The sequence below is a fragment of the Triticum aestivum genome, chromosome 2B (genome assembly GCF_018294505.1).
Source record: "Triticum aestivum cultivar Chinese Spring chromosome 2B, IWGSC CS RefSeq v2.1, whole genome shotgun sequence".
Taxonomy (NCBI): Eukaryota; Viridiplantae; Streptophyta; class Magnoliopsida; order Poales; family Poaceae; genus Triticum; species Triticum aestivum.
In genome coordinates, this window is record NC_057798.1 from 591,287,537 (window position 1) to 591,304,443 (window position 16,907).

The 16,907-nt window shown below is 42.0% G+C and overlaps 1 long non-coding RNA gene and 1 pseudogene across 1 annotated transcript; both read left to right on the forward strand.

The window, feature by feature from the left end:
• Positions 1 to 401: 401 nt before the first annotated feature.
• Positions 402 to 3,043, forward strand: LOC123041729 (uncharacterized). Its single transcript, XR_006418623.1, has 4 exons — positions 402 to 2,254; positions 2,354 to 2,433; positions 2,615 to 2,728; positions 2,803 to 3,043. It is a non-coding gene; the product is annotated as an uncharacterized lncRNA (long non-coding RNA).
• Positions 3,044 to 8,140: 5,097 nt separating this feature from the next.
• Positions 8,141 to 14,596, forward strand: LOC123046203 (U-box domain-containing protein 57-like; annotated as a pseudogene).
• The last annotated feature ends 2,311 nt before the right edge of the window (positions 14,597 to 16,907 follow it).

Genomic DNA, 16,907 nt, shown 5'->3' on the forward strand with positions numbered 1-16,907 from the left:
GTCAGTCCTTGATCTTCAGGGGTGCTCTGCATTTATGTTTTGTGGTCTCAGAAAGGGCTAGCGAGATACCATCTTGTTATATCATATCATGATTGTTTTGATAAAGTGTTGTCATCCGAGATTTGTTATTATTCCTCGCTAGTTGATTATGCCATTGATATGAGTAAACGTAAGGCCTAAATGTTATTGTGAATGTGGTTAGATCATAATCTTTGCTGAAAACTTGAATGTTGGCTTTACATATTTACAACAACAAGACCAAACAGAGTTTGTAAAAGTTTTTTCTTTATAACTTCAGTTTGTCAACTGAATTGCTTGAGGATAAGCAAAGATTTAAGCTTGGGGAGTTGATACGTCTCCAATGTATCTACTTTTCCAAACACTTTTGCCCTTGTTTTGAACTCTAACTTGCATGATTTGAATGGAACTAACCCGGACTGACGTTGTTTTTAGCAGAATTACCATGGTGTTATTTTTGTGCAGAAATAAAAGTTCTTGGAATGACCCAAAACTTCACGGAGGCACGTTTTGGAATTAATTTAAACAAATAATGAGGCTGGACAACTCGCTCCTAGGGAGCTCCCTCGATTTCAACCTATGTTGGCCGTTCGATCAAGCTCTTTCTGGTCAACCGTTTCCTTTTGGCCATTCGATTGCTTTCTGTTCGCTGACTCCAGTTTCACCCCGTTGTTAATTTTTTCCACGTCCATGACTGGTGAGCTCTTGTGGCCGCGGTATTGGCTGGGTGAATCCCCGACGGGTGAGAAAGAGCCTATCCTCGCGCACCACGCGTTCGATCCGCGGCTCGCGTCGTGCGTCCGGGGAAGCCGCGGAGGGTGGTTGGACAACGCATGCGCACCCGCTTTGGGCAGTCTCCACGCGCTGACAGATGGTCCCGTGCTGCTTCTGGCCCCGCTCATCAGCTGCCGTGGATACGCTCCTCACGGGATGGGTTGTCGGGCAGGTCGTGCAGCGTGCGTCACGGAGGAGCCGCGGTGCGTCGTCCGTCTTGGAGGGCCCGCGCAGGATGGGCATGCGCATGTTCACCCGACTTGTACACACCCCTGCCGCTGCTGCAGTGACATGTGGTCCCGTACTGCTGCTGATCCCACCCATCGGTTGCAGCGGCTCCACTGCGTGGTCTCGTGGCGTCCCGTCTGGGATTTCCTGGTCGTGCGCATCGTGGACTGGCCCATGCATGCCTGTCGCCTGCATCGTGTCTCGCGTCTGGAGACGGGTGTCCGCTCTGCCCACGCGGCGTCGCATCCAACTCGTATTGTCCGCTTTCTTTTTTTAAGTCATTTGTGATCGATATTCCGCGTTTCTCCCTCTGTCCGGTGGCCCCTGTCCCATTCTGGTCCCGCGCGTCAGCGTCATCTGCCACGCGTCGGCGCCGTCCACTTTGAAAGGCGCGGGCTTCTCCTTGGGTGGAGCCATTTGCAGGAGGTGTCGTTCAGTGGGCGCCGTGTGATTTGCACATCATAGTCTTCGATTGGTGGGTGGGATGGACTGACGAATGTACACCCGCCCTTACCTCTTCCCACTATGACGGGTGGCCCAGATTAGCGGCTAGTCCCATGAGTCGGTGGGTTACTTATTGATTGGGTCACCTAGGGAACGTGCCAGAGCGGTTTGGGCCAATGTGCCTGTCCCGCGCCGTGCGCGACGTGCGTGCTGCGTCTGCGCTGATGGGTAATTGGTTTGCTGCCAAAAATTGGCATGCCAATGTTTAGCATTGTGCCAAATATTGGTAACTACTTGGTTGGCTACGAATTATTTTGCCTATCTCACATAAAGTTGCCAATAGTTGGTAAATTTTGGTATTGCCAATATTTGGCAATGCCAAATATTGGTAACAAACCGATTATGCTCGAAAACCTAGGTTTGACGAGAGATTTCCGCGCCGCCACCTGAACTCCCTCGGACGCGCGCTCCTCTCCTCTCCCCAATCTCCATCTCCATCTCCATCCTCGTCAGCGACGAAACCCACCACCTCCTTCTTCTCTGCCGTGACCCTCTGTTCTCTTCTCCTCCCGAATCTCTCTCATGTCGTTGTGCTAGCACCGAGCACCGCGTCAGCCCAACCCTCTCTGCTGCGCAGGAGGCAGGAGGACGAACAACGGCGGTCCGAGCTCCGCTGCCTCCATCCCTGTCTCGTCCTCCTCTTGTGCGCCGGCCGACCGGAGGCTGCCTCCCTGGTTCCCCCTGATCTGCGCGGTTGGACCTTCATAGCGCTGTTCAACCACATCCACATGTACGTCTTCTCTCTCTCTCTCTCTCTCTCTCTCTCTCTCTCTCTCTCTCTCTTTCTCTCTCTGCGATTCGGGAGGAATGATATGGTTGTGGCTCGCAGGGTGGTATGTGCGAGCGATGACGCCGGTGGCCTGTGGCCAGATATGGAGGCTTAGCTAATGCAGCGGCATGGCAACTTAGGTAAGAAAAGCACATGTTCTTGTTTTGTTCAGTGTGCTTTTTACGCCATACTCCGCCAATATATGAAGAATTTATGTCTGATTCATAGATATCCTTGACACCTAAGTGTGCGTGTGAGTCCCCTACAAAATCTCTTTCTCTCTCTCTCTCTAATTATCTCGTTTTGCCTTTGAGATTGCAGATGCGAGCACTAGCTGTCTGTATAAATGCACAAGGAGGAGTGCTTAGGGGAGGACGATAGTTGTTTGTATAAATGCACAAGGAGGAGTGCTTAGGGGAGGGCGATAGCTTTCAGGTGTGGTTTCTTAGCAGTACGAGATGCCAAATGTTAGTTAAGCTTATGATTTGTGCCTCTTGTTCTTCACATAGGTGTACATGGAGGAGGTGAAGGCGACTACAGAGGAGCTTGCCGTAGCTGCTCACCTTCTTCTTTCAGCCCATCTCAAGAATTATAGTGCAGTTTTTGTGGAGAGCCCATGTTGGTTTGCTTGATTTATGTTCAAAATGGACAATACAATGCTCTTTGAGTCAAGTTTGTATATATTCCGAGTACTCCTTTATTATTTATCAACTGAGGCATGATTGTTGTTGCACTTCTTACTAAAAATAATCCTGGTGTTATTTTCTTTGAGAAAAGAAATAGACGGCTTAGATGTGTGCTTCTTAGCATCACATCAAATTGAATAATCAAATAGGGTTATATATCATCATATCTGCATACATAATATCTTTTGTAATTATATACCGGTGTAGGCTCTTGTTGTTAGATGATGAACTTATGTTATTTTATGCCAAGTAGTTAAATTTATGTGCACCTTCTCATGTGTTTACTTGTTTCTGCTTTTATAGTATGGCTTGGTCCTATTGTGAAAAAAGATCCTGATATGTTTGACTATTCTGTTTTTTTCTTTATCCAATGACCTCTTAATGTGCTTTGAGCATATGACAATTGTTTCCTCACTATCTTAGATTAGTAGTAATCCTTCTTTTATGTTTCTGCAATTTTAGTTCCTGCCTTTTGAAATTTCGTTTGCATTCTGTATCTGCACATCCCCTCTTGTGGTCTGTTGTAATGGTCTACTGAACAGCCATATCATGCTATGGTTGCATCGTTGCATGACAATGTACCATATGCTCATGCATTTCTTTTCTTACCGATGTTGTCCTGATGAGTTGGCTGGCTTACATGTGCGCCCTCCGTCCTAAAATAAGAGTCTCAACTCTGTTACAAAGTTTTACTAGAGTTGAGACACTTATTTTGGGACGAAGGGAGTAGTCTGCTGTGAAGGTCTACTTGTTTTAGGTAGCATTGCTTTCTGGAATACGTCATTGGAACCTGGTAATCTTCACTGGTTACAGTCAGCAAGACAGGAAGAACATACTTGTGTATGAGTTCATGCACAATGAAAGGACTAACTTAGCTGATGGTAAATTTGCTCTGTGGAATCAACAACACGCTACTGTATATACACGTACGATTCTTTCACAGCAAAACTTTGTCCATGCAGTTGTATTTCAGATCTTTAGAACTACAGGGTAGTTTCTATATTTGCTGATTCAGGTTGTCTTAGGTTGCAGGTCCCCGTCCAGCTACCGTGTACCCCATATCCTTTGAAGAGGATAAATCTGAATGAAAACTTGGAATTACCTAATAGGTGCATACATGAACTATTGATGATGTGAATAGAAACACCTGTAGTAGCGCTGACCTTTGGCAACCTTCACGTCGTGCCTCCAAGGCAGGCCATGAGTGATGGTTGCCGTGATGTTGGCCTTGCAAAAAAATAGGGCTTTGCTGACTGGTGACTGGCTATAGTTTGTGTTTGTTGTTTACATGACAGCTTTTAACAATTTGACCTATCTTTTAAAGACAGTATAGTTCACAAAAAGGAAACTTTTTACAGAAAATATATGGGTTTATATTAGACCATTCTAGACCATATCTCTTTAATACGTAGTTTATTATATTTTTTGTTTTTCAATGTGAGAGTGCCCATCTTTTTGTGGCATTGCTATGCTTCACAGTATACAATATTTTGCATGCCTGTATAATTCATAAGTGGTTTTTTGTATTCAGGTGTTATTAATATGGTGAGTGATTGAAGGGGAGGCATGAGGAGAGAGCAGTCCAAAGGGTGGATGGAGCATGTGACTTGTTGATGTTAGTTTCCATTTCCGGAAACAACAAATTTTCTATGATTCGAGTGTATGCTGATGTGTCAAAGTCAATTATTTGGATTCCCAACTAGACCATTATGTGTGTTCAATATTTCATTGTGCATTGATAAAATGTTTCACCTGTGTTCACAAGTTGAATTTTGAAACAGATATGCATAAGGGAGTTTGCCATTTAAGAAGGTTCTTGTTTGCTGCTGTGATTAAAAGTAGGAAATTTATATACCTATAACATGACAGTTTCTCAAGCCAAAGTCTTATGTAACATGTAATATCCGAACTCTGTTTGTGCTAATATTTGTTACCATTGTAAAAGGCCATGTTGCACAAGGTAGGTGTTTTGGGTTTTAATTAAGACAGGTGACACCAATTATGGGTTTGATCTCCAAATATGTTTGAACATTAGGTCAAGGAAGATATCACATCGCATCTTTGCGGTAAAGTTGTATGTCATATACCTTGCACCATTTGGCTCTATGTTACCTGAATAAGATAACAGAATATGCATGCTACCCTAATGTTGCTAAAACCTACTTCTACTAGCATAGCCAAATATTTTTAAAACACTTTGAATTTGACATGGTCTTTGCGCTTGCTCAAACATAAAGTTATTGAAAAAATGCAAATATTTTCAACGCTCCCATGGTATCATATCAGACTCTACGCCATTTGGGTCAGAGATAAATTAAAATGTGTGTGCATATCTCATTGTAGATAACATTCTTCATTCTTTTATTTACTAAAGGGGGTAAATTTTGTTATCATATGCCCTTGACTACAATTAAACCAACTAAAACATGCAAAAAAAACAACAACAACAACGCGCACATGGATTCAACGGGTCGCTGCATCGTATGTCCTTGCAAAATGAAACTATTTTCATCGACAACATGGCTTTAGCGGGTCTCTGCGTCATTTGGCGCAACGGGTCAACTAGTAAAAAATATTGATGAAAGAATCAACAGAAGGGGCACACACCCTAGCCACGAGGGTGGGGGCGTGCCCCCCTGCCTCGTGGGCCCCCTAGAGCTCCATCGACCTCAACTCAACTCCATATATTCACGTTCGGGGAGAAAAAAAACAAGGAGAAGGATTCATCGTGTTTTATGATACGGAGCAGCCGCCAAGCCCTGTTCTTCCTCGGGAGGGTTGATCTGGAGTCCGTCCGGGGCTCCGGAGAGGGAAATCCGTCGCCATCGTCATCATCAACCATCCTCCATCACCAATTTCATGATGCTCACCGCCGTGCGTGAGTAATTCCATCATAGGCTTGCTAGACGGTGATGGGTTGGATGAGATTTACCATGTAATCGAGTTAGTTTTGTTAGGGTTTGATCCCTAATATCCATTATGTTTTAAGATTGATGTTGTTATGACTTTGCCATGCTTAATGCTTGTCACTAGGGCCCGAGTGCATGATTTTAGATCTAAACCTATTATGTTTTCATGAATATATGTGAGTTTTTGATCCTATCTTGCAAGTTATAGTCACCTACTACGTGTTATGATTCGGCAAACCCCAGAATGACAATAGTCGGGACACTTCTCGGTGATGACCGTAGTTTGAGGAGTTCATGTATTCACCAAGTGCTAATGCTTTGGTCTGGTACTCTATTAAAAGGAGGCCTTAACATCCCTTAGTTTTCAATAGGACCTCGCTGCCACGGGAGGGTAGGACAAAAGATGTCATGCAAGTTCTTTTCCATAAGCACGCATGACTATATTCGGAATACATGCCTACATTACATTGATGAACTGGAGCTAGTTCTGTGTCACCCTATGTTATAACTGTTGCATGATGAATTACATCCGACATAATTATCCATCATTGATCCATTGCCTACGAGCTGTTCACATATTGATATTTGCTATGTTACTTCTCCGTTACCACTGTTACGATTGCTACAAAACTACTACTGTTACTTTTGCCACCGTTACCGTTACTTCCATACTACTTTGCTGCAGATATTAAGTCTTTCAGGTGTGGTTGAATTGACAACTCAGTTGCTAATACTTGAGAATATTCTTTGGCTCCCTTTGTGTCGAATCAATAAATTTGGGTGTTATACTCTACCCTCGAAAACTATTGCGATCCCCTATACTTGTGGGTTATCAAGACCTTTTTCTAGCGCCGTTGCCGGGGAGCATAGCTCTATTCTCTAAGTCACTGGAGATTTATATCTGTTGATCACTATGAGAAATTTGAAAGATCAAAGAACCAAGATTTTTCCCTCAACTACGAGGGGAGGTAAGGAACTGCCATCTAGCTCCGCACTTGATTCTCCTGCTGTTTTGAGTAAACTTGCGACATCTATACCTGATATTGATTCTGATATGTTGCATGTTATTGATGATGCCACTTCTGCTATGCATGATGCTTATGATGATACAACTTCTCTGCTTTGTAATAATGTGCCACTAGGTGAATTTCTTGATGAACAACTTGCTAGGGTTAGAGAATGAAATTACTGAAACTGATGATCTTGCGGAGATCTGATGAAGAAATTATTCTCTCAGAATGTAGAGCCCTGTTTGCATGCAGGGACACGCTAGAGGCGGAGTTATGTGCATGTATGAAAGGCCTTTCTTTTGCTTTACACAGAAGTGACCTCCCGGTGGTCATTGAGATGGACCTGCTGATAGCGTTTTTTATGATCACTAGTAGCAAGGTGGATCGCTCAGTTTATGCTTCTCTAGTCAATGAGATTAGATATCTTATTTTATTTTATTAGTCTCCGATCTATTTGTATTACTCATGTTTTTCGTTCTCAAAATAAGGCTAGTGACAAATTAGCAAACTTTGGTAGAAGAGAAGGCACTTGATTGGGTTCAGGCCCTGATGAAGTTCTCGTAGAAGTTCGTAATGATTGTAAGGACATTGTGATTGAGGCCCTGTTTGGTTCATAAGTCCTAGGACTTTTTTTAGTCCCAACTTATAAGTCCCAAGTCCCTAAAAAGTCCCTACCTGTTTGGTTCCTGGGACTTATAAGTCCCTATAAGACCATATTACAACTATAAGTCCCTATAAGTCCCTCCTTGAGAGTCTTATTTCATAAGTCTCAAATGCCCACTTTAAGTCCCTATAAGTCCCTCCTGTTTGGTTTAGATGGGACTTATAGCGACTTTTTTAAAGTCCCTAAGCCAATAAGTCCCTGAAAACAAACACCATCTGAGTAATACAAGTATTTCCCCCCGAAAAAAAGAAAGAAAGAGTTGAATGCTGCTCTGACCTGCGCGGGTTCCACGCTTCAAGCCTTCGCTGAAAGGGATCCGGCTTGTCTGCTCCCTTCCCATGCTCCCATCCGTGCTCCCACTTCATCCTATGACTGTCTTTTTTCCTTTTCTTTTTTTAATCTAATCATCTTCCCCCTGATTTTAAGGGGGTGAGACCGTACCTTATTTTGTTTCAATCAAAACAAGCCACGTACGCGGGAACACGGATGGGCACACGTCAGGGAGAAGTCTCGTCCCGCTGGAAGATGGCCGGTGTGGGCAATAAAAGGGCTGGTGCGCAATTAAGGGCGTGGGGGCCTCCATTGTGTTTAGGCGGAAAAAAATGCGGGCTCCACTGCACACAAGAGAAAACTGCAAACACCCTGTTAAACCTCCACGGTTACTGCATTCGCCGGCGCTGCTGCCTCGCACAACTCGAGCTTTGAGGGGGAGCTGTCCGCGGCGAGCGAAGTTCGGCATCTCCTTCTCGACGCTCCGTGGCGGCGATGCCACCTCGGGCTATCAGCATAAAGGTCTGCAATCCCCCTCTTCTGAAGTTTTTTGGTCAATTTCCTGCCGCAACTTACTACACCGATGAATATTTGATCCGAGGCAGCGGTGCAGGGATCTATGATGACCAGCTTCCGATCTAATTTGAGGTTTCTTTGCCCGCTTTTCCCCAGGTGGCGAGGGAAGATGATTTGTCCTCACACATTGGAAACGATGGCTTCTATTTTGATCTCGTCGACTTCGACAGGGTGAGGGCTTTCCAGATCCCGGATAACACGACTATGTCCCGATTGAAGGTACCACCTTGCCTTATATTCAACTAGAAGGACCACTGTTTCACTAGAAAGCTTAAACCCTAAATTTGGTCTATAGGATTTTGTACTTTTTTTTAACAGATCTATCCGTAAGACTTCAAGGAACTGAGATAACGAGGCTTTCAGTTTAGGAGAAGTTAGGCCTTGCCTTAGCCCGTAGCAATTTTTTGTGCTGAGTAGGTAGACGATCTCTCATTTAGTCCTCTCCTGCAAGCATTTCAGCATCTCTGCTTCTGGGTGTGTGCTATGTTGTATTCTGTTTGCTAAGTAATGCCAGGCCATTTTCATGTGATTTTTTTTAATGTAAGTCTATTGTGGAAATCATGAGTAGCTGTACAAATTTTCCACTTCGCCCCTTCTTCAATGAAGTATGGAGTATAACAGGTTTGGGTGGTCGTAGACTCGTTGCATGTCATTGAGCTATATAGAGATTGGATTTAATCACTCTGCATTGGTGTACCTTATTGCAAAGAGAAAACTGCATTAGAACCCCCTAAACTATCACAAGTTCCTCACTTGACTCCCTCAACTTTAATCTCTAGGCTGGGGCTTCCTAAACTTGTCTTCATCTCACCTAGCTCAATTCCAAAAAACAAAATGTGCCACATGATCATCCCCCTCAGCATCTTCTCTTAGTATAACAGAGAAAGGGGGCTATGTCCAGGGATACCGATATTATGAATTTTTGACATGCCATTATTTTTAAACAAGGGCAATGGAGCTCAAGCTACATTTAGAGTTTTTAGTATGTATGGTCCATTCTATTTATATCTATACTTCTATACTTGTAAACTTAATATGAAAAGAGCGAGTTGCGGAGATCCAACACATCTCACCCGTCCATGTGTTTAGCGCTAACAAGGTTAGCATCCTCCCCTAATTAATAGCATACCTAATATCAGCGCCAATGCTACCAATTAATTATATTCTACCAAATATCAACCTGTTGCCAAATACTCGTGTGCAGTGCAATTAATATATTGCCTAATATTAATGTGCATTGCACGTACACGATTACTAGTATCATTAAATTTGCTAAGAAATTTCTACCCCAATGTTTTAGCTGAAGAATTCCAGATGACCAGCAGGATTTTCTATTTTCCATCAGTTGTAAGATTGAATGACGAGTTTCTATTCTTATGTTGTTTATAGATATATCTTGTGCAAGCAGACAAATATGTTTGTTTCCATCCTATTGTTTCTGATGGTTCATAATGACTTAAGTATTAATTGGTTAAGTTGTTCACAGGAGGAAATTGCAGTAGAATTCAGCATCCCATCTCAATTTCAGCGCCTATGGTTGTTTTGTAAAGGCAAAATGGGACATGGCGTCCTGTTAGGCCATTCTCTACCGAAGAAAACAATCTATCTGTAAGAAGGCATTCTTCATGCTACGTTCTGATTGTTGTTTTAGATAACTTATGTTCTTACTGGTTCTTGATACAATTCTTCTTGGCAGAACTTTGGGAGTAGCCCGTTTGTGTCTAGTTAGTTTGGTTGTTATCATCTTATTATCTATTGGAAATTGGGCGTCACTGTGGCTATGCGAGCGTGCACTCAGCCCACTTCGTTTAAGGATGCCTGGCTTATTTTCTTATTACAAAAAGTTGACATCAGGAGCTACTCCCTGGTTGGTCTTTTTTTTTTTTAAATTATCTATGGGTGTATCTATTTTTTAGCATCTTATCATCCATATCCTATTGTGCGAAAGAAGAAATATACAACATTCTCTAGTATCTTCCTATATTATTGTTTAGGAGCACCCGCCAGTGCTTAGATGAGGGCGAGCGCCATTGCCTAGGTCCTCTGACCCATAACTAGCTGTTATAGGGCATCCTAGCCTAACCACCTATTTAAGGGATAAGATCCTGCTAGTTAGAATTAAGAATTCACAGCCAATGTTTATGTTACGGCTAATAATCTTACTATATCTTAATTCATGCTTACAAATGTTTCATAGTTAATACATGCTAATCACTAAACTAATCATGAGTTTAGCACAAGTCTAATGCTGCATGATGAAGAAACTTAAATTAGCCTTCTTTAGTTCCACTGCAGCAGAATAAGGGATCCCCTCAGGGTTTGAGCTAGCCTGGTGCACTTATGAAGTACACGCAACCAATCAGCGCCGTACCTTGTAGTTTTAGTCTGTGCTAGCTCGTCTATCTCATGCAACCTAGGCAACCAATGATGCCTTATATGAAAGGATAATTACAAATAATTACTCTTGCAGATGACTAGCCTTCATAAACTATTGTCAAGGACCTTCTTGTTCCTGAATCCTGATGGTGTGAAGCTGTTTTTGGAGGTTGATCCTGAAACCTGAACTTGAACATATTTATATTTTCCTGTGGATGTCTGTAAAAAGGACCCTTCTTGTTCAATCCAACGGGTTATTTATTTAAATTCTCTCGCTATTGGCTCCTTGTAGGTGCTCAATGATTCTTCCCCACAAAATCTGAGCAACAATGATGGATTAGTGTTTTTAAAGCTTTATGACCCAGAACAAACGCAGATACGGTCGGTACCTTCTACCTAGAAGTTAAAACTCTCTCTTTCTTTTTTGTTTATCAGTTGAGATCTTTAATTTATACTCTGTTCTCTGAATGAGGCTCACAGATATATTGGAATGCTGTTTGTAAAAGCTTCATCAAGGCCTTCAGATATTCTTCCGAAACTAAGAAGTCTAGCTGGTTTTTGTGCAGACGAGGAAATGGAATTATATGAGGTCAGGTTTTGCTTTACTGCAACCTTGCCACTACTAATCTGAAATGCAGTTTTTCACCACCACATTTTATGTTTTCTCATTTTAATATGCAGGAAATCAAATCCGAACCTTCTGCCATGTGTGAAGCCTTAGATGCCAATATTACATTTTCAGAAAGCCAGGTCCCTCTCTGTCTCTGCTGTAAATATCTGCAATTGAGGGCGTTTTTTAAATGAAAAATTCAGGTGGGGGAACCTCTCCCCCAGTGACATTTCAAAAAAAAAAAGGTCTGTATTTCGTGCAAGCATCTTCACATTTCCATGCCCTTTTAAACACTTTCTTGGTCCTTTTCTTCTTGCAGATTGGGCATGGGGATATCATTTGCTACCAGAAGAGCTCGAAGTCTTTGAGCCACCATGCATACCCGTCTGTTGAAATATTCTTCAAGCGTATTCAGGATTTGAAGGCAGTTGTTCTGGTGCTTTACTTTTCCATCTCTGAAGACTTAAATTCTAGCTCACTGCTATTGGTGGCATGATTATATTTTTCGTCTTCTTTTTTAGGTTTCTCTCTTGGATCCTTATTTCGGCAATACCACCATCACGTAGTATATTTTCTAGTTTGGCTCTTGGATTAGTCGTGAGTCACGACTGGCGACATTTTTTTACATGGCTGCTGCTGACGTGCTGTTGCTGCTTTTTTTATACGCCTCCTGAGTTGCTGCTGACAATGTTGAAAAAAAAGGGTTGCTGCTACCTGCTGTTGTTGCTGTCTTTATTAACGGGGCAATATTTTGATGTCATCTCACATCTCAATTTTTTTTGTTTATCCTTATTACATACTCCCTCTGTCCCATAATCTAGGACTTTTTTGACACTATGTACATTTTATTAATTATTTGTATATACTCGACGTATCGCCGAATTGCTGTTGCTAGAATTGCTGTATCCCATGTCCCTGTTTCCTTATCGTCGTATCCGTGTCATCGTATCGGTGTTTCGTCGGTAGTTTGAAAAGCAAATATACTGATGTGAACATCTACCCCTCATTCCCCTTTTAAGATTCATGCCAAGCTGATCGTTGATTCTTTTGTTATTTTCAGCTTTTCCTAAGTTTTATTTTTGTAAAACAGTTGAGTATGGGTTTGGAGGAACAAACATATGCATTTTGTTGCTGTTATTAATGTCATGATGCTGGCATCTGATTTGCCTCTATATGTGCCAACGTTTATGTATTCCTTGCAGTTCCTTGTATTTTGTAGTTTGTGCCACTAGCAAGGTGCCGTTTACGTAATGACACGAATTACATGTAGGGGGAGCAAAGGAAGATATTAGCTCTGGAAGAGGAGGTTGCTAGGTTAAAACATCAGTCTGACCTTCAAACAGAGAAGGCAAACATGGGTAGTTCTACTAACCAAGAACTTGTCTAACTTCTTATTCTTCATTGTTTAAAAGTACAGTATAAATTTGTAGCAGCAACATATAAGATACACCAATGCAATGCAGAATGCCAGCGATTTAAACGTGAGCGAGACAATGCGGTGCGACAGCTGAATGAGCTGCAGGATCAGAATCCTCAGATTTTCCTCGAGTTCCCCATCACAAATTTGCTGCAAGCAACGGAGAACTTCAGTGACCTGTGCAAGGTTGGAGACACCGAATATGGGTGTGTATATAAAGGCATTATACACGATACTACAGTAGCTATCAAGCTATCCAGATCTGATATTTTATTTCAACAAGAGGTAGCCTATGCCTGTATTAATGTGTCACTTACCTGATTCTGTTACTAACATAAGGTCATCACAGGTTTCTATTCTTCGTCAAGGCAGACATCCAAGCATTGTCAACTGCATTGGAAAATGTTCTGAAGTTTCAGCTCTTGTGTACGAGTGGTTGCCAAACGGAAACCTCCAAGATCACATTGTTTGTGCTAATGGCTCTCCACCTCTCTCATGGCAGATCCGCACACAGATCATCGGTGAGATTTGTTCTGCGCTGCTTTTCCTGCATTCGCGTGAGCCTCATGCTTTGGTCCATGGTGATCTACGTCCTTGTAACATATTCGTTGACGCCAACTTCAGAAGCAAGATTTGCAACTTTGGTATGTTAACCCTGTTTCTCCAGCCCGGCAACCACCAACCAGCTCTGACAGCCAGGTTGCCATACCTGGACCCGGAGTTCCTCACCACCGGAGAGCTCACACCCCTTTCTGATGTCTACTCTCTGGGTGTTATCATCCTGGGTCTCTTGACTGGACTGCCTCCCTTGACTATTGCAAAGAAAGTTTCAGAAGCACTGGAGAATAATAACTTGCACACGCTGATTGATAAATCAGCAGGGAACTGGCCTTATGTACAAGCCAAGCAGTTAGTCGTCATTGGTCTTAGCTGTGTGGAAATGATGAGGGAAAAGCGACCTGATCTCTTAACAAAGGTATGGTCAGTTGTTGAGCCCCTTATCAGGAAGCCTCCTGCAGCCCCATGGCCATACGTCCAATCGGCAGTTACAGGAAGTTACGCGCCTGACCACTTGATTTGTCCAATTCGCATGGTAATAACTTTTGTCAGCATTTCTATCATTTCCAATAGCTTGGAGTCTGGGGACATGTTTTTATACTAGGATAGGAATATTCTTATTCATGTGGAAATAGGTTAGGCAACAAAATTTGAAGGCTGCTAGGGGCCAGTTAATAACATATTTTGCCTTCTTTTCTTGGAGTGGTTATAATGCATGTCTAAAAGCTTCCCGACCTAATGACCACTGGGTGGTAAACTTGTACATTTCAGGATATTATGAAGGATCCTCAAGTGGCATCTGATGGATTCACTTATGAAGCAGAAGCCATAATGCGCTGGTTTGATGGCGGGAACAACAGGTCTCCGATGACGAACTTGCCGCTAGCAAATCATGATCTCGTCCCGAATCGAGCCCTCCTCTCTTCCATCCAGGAGTACCTTGGTCAGCAGAGACAGCCAGGTTCCTGAACCTCAATCTTTTGACGACATTAGGGCTGTGTCTATATGTATAACTTGCTGCGTAGGCATCCTGTACATGCCGTGACCAGTTTACCTCTAGTTGATCTTGTTATGTTCACAATCTGTAGTACTCCCTCCGTCCTGAATTAGTTGACTCAGATTTGTCTAGATACGGACGTATTTAGACACATTTGAGGGAATATGCTGCAGTAAGGATTAATCCTGTTAAGTTGACAATCTACTAATTAATTTCGGAATTCCAATCCACTAATCTTGTTACTCTGAAATGTTTTGCAGTTTTCCTAGTATATGGTTTGCCTTCGTCTAGGGTTTTAATGCATGTCCAACTATTCTATTTTATTTAAATTTACTTTTTTTAACAAGTATCCTCCGATTTTATCTTTGATAACTACATTTTTTGTGTGTGGAAGCTTTGATAACTACTCCCTCTTATAATGTAAGACGTTTTTTCAAAAAACGTCGTACATTATGGGACGGAGGGAGTACATAGATACACTATAAGTACACTAGTACTCCCTCTGTAAAGAAATATAAGAGCGTTTAGATCACTACTTTAGTGATCTAAACACTCTTATATTTTTTTTATGGAGGGAGTACCATGCATGGGGTATATTCAGCCACCACAGTGAATATCAAGGTTTGCACAATGCCAGCATATGTGGTCTTAAAGGGAGAACATCAGGTGCTCCCATCCTTCGGTTCTCCCATGCTCCAAAATTTCAAAATGCACATTTAAATGTTCCAAAAAATTCCGAAACAAATTCTGGATGTTCACATCACATGAGTGTACAATCCCTAAAAATTTCAAATCAAAATTTGAAATACACATTGAGAAACAAAAAAGACAAATCCATCATGAGTAGTGTCACAAAAAGACAAAAGTTAAAATGCCACTATTCACATCCAGATTTATCTTTTTTGTTTCTCCATATGTGTTCGAATTTTGATTTGAAATGTTTAGGGACTGTACACTTATGTGACGTCAACATCCACATGTTTTTGGATTTTTTTGAAACATTTAAATGTGGTTTTCTAAAATTGGAGCATGGGAGCATCTAAAGGATCGGAGCAGTAGATATCTACCCATGATATGACAAACGTAAACGTGCCGGCCTTCTTCATCTTTTCCGCATCTTGCAGCGTGTCCTAATTGCCAACAATGACAACGGAATGTAGATTAACCGTCGATTATACACACTCATTTTTTGATAAATGATGCATTTATTATCTCAAAATGTAGCATCAAGCCGATATAAAGGATGATGAGTAACACCAGGTCTCTGCATAAATAGGATGCATAGACATACTGACAACAAATAGTCCTATAAAATCGACAATATGCCCATGTCAATGGAGGTGGTGGAGCGATCCAGAGATTATGTTGCCATGTTGGCTAAAATTCCTCGTAATCACTTACTCCAACTGTGTACACGCCGCTGGAGATGTTGCCATGTTGGCTAAAACTCCATGTAGTCACCTATTCCAACTGTGTACATGCCGTTGCTCCAACTATTGTTTCAATCACGTACACACCGCCTTGAACAATGATTAATGCTATGCTTGTTATAGCATAGACCATGTACGAAGTGAGTGCATACACTGAAAATTAACATGCAGAGGAGAAGCATTTTTGTCATTAAAAACCAAATAATTTCTACGTAGCCAAAGCTCTCACCCTTATGAGCGTTCTAAACCTATTTGACATATCGTCCAACCAATGACTAAAAATTTGGCAATACTTATGGGCGCGAATATAAATTTGATGTTTTTGGTTAGTACAACTCCACTTCGATGATATGTCATGATGTTTTTTTACTTTTAGTGAAATCTTTGACTTCCAATCTTTTCTATTATTCACCGGAATCTCAGAATGCGTGAGAGCACGGTACATAGAGTCGACTATGAATGAACCAGGTGTAGTGAGGTGCCGATTAATCCCTATTAGTAGGGTCACTGAGTAGCCGATAAATCAATAAATCGCTCGATTAATTGATTAACTTGTCGACTAGTCTATTAATCCCCTACACTAGCGAACCGAGCAGCTATCAGTTAATGATTTTCTCAACAATTCCTAGCCTTGTGTCAGGTTAATTGAATACAGTCTGGATAAAACATTTTGCCATGACATAAATCGGGGGCGATCAAATCCCACGTGAACGAAATATTCAGTAGGGATGAACTGAGCACATGCAATAGTATTATTCTTATTGTGAGCAATCTTGAACAAGGCCGAACATTGTTCTTGAAGACTGACATTACCTAGCTAGATGTCTTACCAGAAACGAATCTCAGAACCGTCATTTATCGTGCATGACCCAAAATGAAAGAGATCTTTCTTTGCCGTCATCAGGCCATCCCAAAAGTGTGAGTCTCCGGGTTTTTAATATGTCTAAGGCACAACCTTTTGGCCTAGATACTTATTACGCAACATGGTTTGTCAAATACATCCTCAGTAAGAAGTTTGAACAACCATTTAGTAAGAAGGGTCTCATTCTTGACCTGTTGGCCATGAATGCAAGACCGCCTTGGCCTTTTGGCCTACAAATCATGCTTCATT